This window comes from Triturus cristatus, chromosome 4_1, assembly GCF_964204655.1.
Source record: "Triturus cristatus chromosome 4_1, aTriCri1.1, whole genome shotgun sequence".
Classification (NCBI taxonomy): domain Eukaryota; kingdom Metazoa; phylum Chordata; class Amphibia; order Caudata; family Salamandridae; genus Triturus; species Triturus cristatus.
Genome location: NC_140585.1, coordinates 1,002,707,338 through 1,002,715,328, shown reverse-complemented (window position 1 = coordinate 1,002,715,328; position 7,991 = coordinate 1,002,707,338). Strand labels below are relative to the sequence as shown.

At 46.6% G+C, this 7,991-nt stretch overlaps 1 pseudogene; it reads left to right on the top strand.

Annotated features, from left to right (window-relative positions):
- The first annotated feature begins 1,955 nt into the window (after window positions 1-1,955).
- LOC146855962 (uncharacterized) overlaps window positions 1,956-7,991 on the top strand; it is a 74,735-nt pseudogene continuing 68,699 nt past the window's right edge.

The following is a 7,991-nucleotide window of genomic DNA, read 5'->3' as shown; positions in this document are numbered from 1 at the left end:
TATCATCCCATTCATATGAGTATTGTGATGCCCACAAAAATAAAAATAAAGAATCATACCACCATTTTAACGTGGCATCATATAGAGCAGCATATTCACACAAGATGGCGCCCTCCTACAACCTGAAATGAAAAAAAAATAATACAAAAGAAAACAAAATCCCTACTACAACAGCAGCCATCTTTAAAAAGGCACAGTCAACACTGTCATACTATCCATACTACTGGACATCTTGGACTGACCTCTGGACAAGAAGAATTCTGTTTTACCCTCATCCCAAAATTAACACTAACAGAAGCCCTAACACAAATATACTGATCAATACTAAGAACTTACTCCATCTGTTACCACTGTAGAGGGGGTTTCTGAGCCACCACCCACGAAATCGCACAACCACAGGAGGTACCTCCCTGCCTTAAATAGTGGACAGAAAATTGGAACCAGCAGGCTCTAACGCCTTCTCTGTTAAATATCCCTCCAATCTTTCCAAAAACGCATCCAAAAATTCAAACACCAAGTACTCAAATTCCACCCAGAAACTCTCATCTCAGACCATTATTTATGTACCACCAAGGTGAACCAGAACGGATGACTTTATATTTTACACAAAAAAAAGAGCACAATGGATAACTATTTTTTTCTCCAGGTTAAGCGTCACACCCCATGGACTTAGAATATCGGCGCTCCCTCTCACTTCTGCAAGGCAAATGCTACCATATCCATATATAATAATGGGATTACACTAATACAGGCATCGACTGAAAATCTATCCTTAATTGACAAAATTTTCCCTATCCTAAAAAAAAGGGGTTTGCTACAAGTCCACTCTTCTCACTCAATACTACCCCAATGATCACGACAAAACTCTAACCTCCTTCTGTACGCACATGGCTACTACTTGCTTAATCAGCCCACTTCCGGGTTGCAAGCAATTGCTTAACCACCCCAGCTACCACCAATCTCACTATAGATTCATCCCCACAAGTGGAGATTAAGAACCAAACCAGGAGTAGGCAACCCAACTCCTCTGCCCCCCTCAGCCAATATAAAAATTTACTTAACCCCCGACTACATGGGAATTCCTCCCCGGCATTCACCCTCCCTTGCCCCCTCAGAGCGTACCAATGAAAGCCCGCCAGGCACTCCCTCATAGATCACTCATACAGGGAACAATAATATCCACAAACCCATATCTCCTCCACAAACCAATCACCCAGATCCTCTAACCCTCACACTTCCACCCTTTCTACATCACCTCCCCTCACCTCCAATCCTCCTCATACACACTCATCTCAAAACTGTCCATCTAATAACAAGGACCCTCCCTCCCAACTTGGCGTTCCTCACAACATCACCCAGCTCCCAGACCTTCCAACACAACCCACAGCTACCTGTAAACATGATTACCAGGTAATGAGATTCAACGTGATTGACCATTGGCTAAAAATATCTGAAGGGGGACCTTCAGAGGCTTACAACCATCACCTCTGATATACGATGCTCTCAGAGTTCAAATAACAACATGATAAACAAAACTGTTTCCCTCACAGACACCCCCACATTCCTTGTCCCACACACAGCCATTTTGAGATCTGGATCTACACCTTACCCTAATTATGCCTATCGACCAAAGAGAACTAATCAAGATTTGTCGAGCAAGGAGATCCATGAACTCCTTCTCTCTGAAGCCCTGGTTCAACGACAACCTGTACACAGAAAGACGCAATCTTAGAACAGCTGAAAGAGCTTGGAGATCCTCTCCATTTATAGAATTGCTAAAACGCCTAAGAACAACAAGGAATACTTACAATAGAAGAATACGACAAGGGAAAGCTAATTTCTTTAAAATACAGCTTGACCAAGCCAGAAACAGACCAAAAAAACTATTCAAAATAGTCAAGCAACAATCACGCAACACGTATTCCGGAACTACCCCCCTGCTAAATTGCAATGAAATGGCCACCTTCTTCAAGGAAAAAACCTCAAAGATAGAGAATGAAATTCAACTAGAAAAGGAACTATTACCATCTACCCCATGCAATTTCTCGTGTACATCCCAGATCTTGGAAGGGGATGAAACACCCTGGCCCACCGCCAGAAACAATGCCTCTTTGAACACCTTCTCCCCAATCAACAAACAAGACATGTACAACATTCTATCCTCCTTAAACCCATCTAACCACTTCACGGATCCGCTACCTCCTCGCATACTCATGGAAATCATGTCATGTGTTCTCCCTCTATGGACCAAGATTGAAATGGCTCACTACATCAAGGCACTATCCCTGATTGTCAAAAGGTTGGACAAATAACATCCATTTAAAAAAAAATAACGGCAGACAGCTCTGATCCTAACAACTACCGACCCATCTCCAACATATCTACCCTGGCAAAGCTCTTAGAAAAATGTGTCCAGAGCCAACTATGCAACCACATAGTCAATTATCAACTCCTCGTCCAACTCCAGCCAGGATTCCGTCAAGATCACAGCAACGAATCTGCAATGACTCATATAATGGATGACATACTAAAAATACTGGATCAAAATGAATCATGCATCCTGATATTGCTTGCTTTATCGGCCGCCTTTGATACCGTCAAACATGATAATCTATTGAACTTACTGGAACAAAGGATGGACTTATCAGAGGAGATACTACAATGGTTCGCTTCATTCCTCCAAAACAGGTCCCTAAGAGTCAAAATGAATCAATACCTGTCTAAGTCCCATGCGATTATGCTTGGCGTTCCTCAAGGTTCTGCTCTTTCTCCCATTCTATTTAACCTATTCCTTGAACCACTGGCTTACCTCCTAAAATCTTCTAATATCCAATACCACATATACGCTGATGACATGCAGCTGTATCTCAAAATCGCCTCCCCAGAGGACATCATATCCCTCAATTTCATCTTACAAAACACACACCTATGGCTCACGGTTAATCATCTCAAACTCAACGCTGCCAAAACCGAATTTCTTCTCATCTCCCCACTGAAACACAGCCCAAAAATTGATCTTTGGTTGAAACACCTTACAGCCCTCAAATGCTCTCCCCACATCATACACTCCACTAGATCACTAGGCATCATATTAGTCGAACACCTCAATATGCAAGATCACATCAGCGCAGCCACTAAAGGAGCGAATTACCAACTAAGCATTCTGCGGAAACTCAAACCCTATCTACCACAAGAAGACATAGTGTTACCTAGACTGAATTATGGTAGTACCACACTATGTGACTTACCTCGATACAAACTGGCTCCTCTAAGAGCTTCCCTCAACACGGCAGCCAGACTTGTCCTTGGAACAAAAAGAAACACACACATATCACCGGACCTAAAATCAGTAAACTGGCTACCGTATGGGGCAAGAATCAAACTGAAAATTGCCTGCATGACGCAGAAGGCGTTACACTTCAATACCCCCAGCTACCTAGCTCAAAAGCTAGAAAAATCAGGGGTAGCATATCATCACGAAGCGTGCTCACCTTGTTGCTGAAACCCCAATGTATTCACAAAAAGAAAATGGGTGCCAGAGCATTCTCGACTATTGCACCCAATATTTGGAACTCTTTACCAACCGATGCTCGCCTCATCTCCTCTACCTCCTCCTTCAAAAAAGAAACCTAATCTGTTCTAATGAAATTTTTTTTACCTTAAGACAATATATCGGTCATATTGAAAATGTATAATCATCAAACTACTATGGGGTTTATCCCCTCCTATTAGTGTCTTTACTCAAGACCAACCCATGTTATAATATTATAATGTATGATTTGTTTTCACGATAGTATTTCCTTTTCTTTTTTTCTCTCCCCTCTGACCAAATGTTACATTATCCCCTGTCAGGTAAAGTGCTCTGATACCCACTTGGGTCACGTTCGCGCTATACAAAACTTTATAAACAAAATAAATAAATACAATACAATCAGCACAAACAGCACCATGCAGCACGGCAGAGGTTGCTGCATCTTTCTGCTGCTCTAGTGGATTTTCTACTCGAGTGGCAGCTTTCTCACTGCGAATGGTCGCGACCGCACATGTTGCGAAATTGAGCAGGGAGGCATTGTAGCACCCAAAAATCATGCTAGGGGATGCAAATTCTCGCTCGCGCTTGCCACCTTTACATTGGTGAGCAGCATATTAGAAAAAACTCTGCTGGGGGTGGCAGAGTTTTGCTGGAACTCCGCGTTCCAAGTGGAACGCAGAGTGGGCAAAACTTCACAAACTCCATCAGAGTGGAATTATTTCCTCACCCCTCACCAAACATGAACTGGTTGTATGCTTCAACTTGGAAATTATCACTTAGTAGACATAATAAAGTAACTCCAACGTTAGCTTATGGGAGAGGTAGGCCTTAATTTAGTGAAAACAAATGTAAGAGTTTTTGACTACCATGGTGTATAAAACTAAAAGGCACATGTATACTTTTTAAGTACACTGCACCCTGCCTTCTGGGCTGTCCAGGGCCTACCCTATGTTTTTTTATTTTTTTTCAGAGTTTTATATAGCGCGAACTTGACCCGAATCCAATCAGGTATCAGAGCGCTTTACATAGCACCAGTTACGTTACTTGAGGACACACATTCATTCTTTGTTAGGCACGGGGAGATTAAGTGATTTGCCCAAAATCACAGGATGTTCGGCGTCATTACCAAGACTCGAACCCAGATCCCCAGGTCCGAGGTCGAGCACCCTAGCCGTTAGGCCAACTCCTCTCCCCAGGGTTGATTTATATGTACAAAAAAAGAAGGTTTGAGCCTGGCAAAATGTAAAAGAATTGTGAGGTCTATAGGGCAGTATAAAACTGCATACATAGGCTGCAAAGGCAGACCTGAGACATGTTTACTGGACTGCCTGAGTGGTTGGCACAATCAGTCTGGCAGGCCCACTAGTAGCATTTAATTTACATGTCCTGGGCCACTTTACTAGGGACTTATAAATAAATGAAATATGCGAGTTGGTCATAAGCCTATTCTATCATGTTTAAGGAGAGAGGTCAAGCACTTTAGCACTGGTTAGCAGTGGTAAAGTGTGCACAGTCCTTCATCCAGGAAAAACAAAGTCAGCAAGCAGGAGTGTTGAGGGCAAAAAGTTAGGGTACAACAACGCCAGGTTTAACACTCTCTGTTTATTCTCGAATTACAGAAGAGGTTGGCTGGTGTTTTACAATAAGCTTGGTTGTGATAATATGACCTAGGAGTGACTGGCTAATGCAGTTGCCAGCTGTAAGACTAAATCAAATTCTTGGTTATTCAAAATCCCCTCAGAGGGGATATAAGTTGGTTGTAGAACATCAAAGAAACAAGTTGTATCTACTGCATGCCCCTAGTAGAAAAAATGTGTTTTCATCATTTTAGTTCCTCCGTCCTGCTGCTCCCTATGGCCCTTAAAGGAAGAAAGGGCTTGTGTTGAGTTTATATCTCAATTTGTATAAGAACGAATGAACCATTTATGGCTTGGGCTCTTATTCAGAGTTTGGCAGATGTGATACTCCCTCACAAAAATGGTTGATGTCCTTTCCACACAGTGGTTAAATTGGGCAGGTCTGAGGGGCATGATGTCTCATGCTTTTCTAATTTCAGGAAGACAGTTCTCCTACTTTATTAAGAAAAGGACACCGTCCCAGAATGGTTAATTCTGAGAGTTGAAATGCTTCAAGCAGGGCCGGACTGGGGACCAAAACCAGCCCTGGCAAAGAGCTCGGTCGGCCCGGGTGGGGGCAAGGGGGTGGCTTTGGTGCTAGGGGAAAGCTTTTTGCTGCTTTTGTTGCCGGGGGCCGATATTACACCTATGCTGCAAAACAGGACCCCGGTAGCAAGAGTGGAGTCTAAAACCGACCCCCACCCTGGCAGCCCACCGGGGAAATGCCTTGTGCCCACTACGGCCAGTCCGGCCCTGAGTGTAAGGCAGGGAGCCTCCTGTGCTGTGAAACAGAGGAAAGGGCAGACAGCCAAATAAGCCATCTTTCCAGGGTTCCTACTTCCCTGAAAGAAATGTAAATATGAGCATCTTGTTAATCTGCAATTATAAAGGGTGCTTGGAAGCCAGTATTGGCTCTAATTGATGGTTGAAGTTGATGGTAATTGAGTATTGGCTCTAGTTGATGGTAATTGATCACTTGAAGCTCCTCATGACACAGATTTAGGTGCCGATTACGATCCGGCAAAAAAATTCCCCGTACGACTCGTATCCGGTCTTTTAACCGTACGAATCGTACAAGTGCCGTACAAACTGCCAATTACGATTCGCATGGTAAAAAGTCCATACGAATCGCATTGGGAATTATTCCCCACACGTCCTCGGGTCGGAAAATGTGTCCGACACGTCCTCGGACGATTTACCATACAAATGTGAAAAGTGAAGTCCGACCGCGGAATCACGATCCATCCCGTGCGTCCGATGTTACAACCGGATGGAAAAAACACCGTCCGCACCGAACTCCCATAGCAACCATGGAGACGTGCCCCCATACGCGCTGACCCCCCCAGCCCCCGTACGTACGTGCCGACCCCCCCAGCCCCGTACATACGCGCCGACCCCCCCAGCCCCCGTACGTACGCGCCGACCCCCCCCAGCCCCCGTATGTACGCGCCAACCCCCCTCAGCCCCCGTATGTACGCGCCGACCCCCCCCAGCCCCCGTATGTACACGCCGACCCCCCCCCAGCCCACGTATGTACGCACCGAACCCCCGTGTATGTACACCCCTGTACGTGTCGAACCCCCCGTGTATGTACACCCTTGTACGTGTCGAACCCCCCGTGTATGTACACCCTTGTACGTGTCGAACCCCCGTGTATGTACACCCGTGTATGTTCGAGTCGTACCCCCGTGTATGTACACCCTTGTACGTGTCGAACCCCCCGTGTATGTACACCCTTGTACGTGTCGAACCCCCTGTGTATGTACACTCTTGTACGTGTCGAACCCCCCGTGTATGTACACCCTTGTATGTGTCGAACCCCCGTGTATGTACACCCTTGTACGTTTTCGAACCCCCCGTGTATGTACACCCGTGTACGTGTCGAACCCCCCCGTGTATGTACACCCTTGTACGTGTCGAACCCCCGTGTATGTACCCCCTTGTACGTGTCGAACCCCCGTGTATGTACACCCTTGTACGTGTCGAACCCCCCATGTATGTACACCCTTGTACGTGTCGAACCCCCGTGTATGTACACCCTTGTACGTGTCGAACCCCCCGTGTATGTACACCCGTGTACATTCGAGTCGTACCCCCCGTGTATGTACACCCTTGTACGTGTCGAACCCCCGTGTATGTACACCCATGTACATGTCGAACCCCCCGTGTATGTACACCCTTGTACGTGTCGAGCCCCCGTGAATGTACACCCGTGTACGTTCGAGTCGTACCCCCACCCGTGTGGGGGTACGCACCGTACATACACGGGTGGGGGTACGACTCGAACGTACACGGGTGTACATACACGGGGGGTTTGACACGTACAAGGGTGTACATACACGGGGGTTCGACACGTACAAGGGTGTACATACACGGGGGTTCGACACGTACACGGGTGTACATACACGGGGGTTCGACACGTACAAGGGTGTACATACACGGGGTTCGACACATACAAGGGTGTACATACACGGGGGTTCGACACGTACAAGGGTGTACATGGGGTTCGACACGTACAGGGGTGTACATACACAGGGGGTTCGGCGCGTACTCACGGGGGCTGGGGGGGTCGGCGCGTACGTACGGTGGCTGGGGGGGTCGGCGCGTACGTATGGGGGCTGGGGGGGTCGGTGCGTACGTACGGGGGCTGGGGGGGGTACGGTGCGTATCAGGCCACCTACTCTGGTCGTTTCGCGCCGTACTTCGCTTTTCCGGCACTTTTTGGGTGCCGTGAAAATATTGCCGTCCGGACTGCTGTCGGTTCGAATCGTAATTCCTGGGTCGTGAAACGCTGCCTGAAAGCGTCCCGACGTCACGTCGCAGCATTCCCGGATCACATTCGT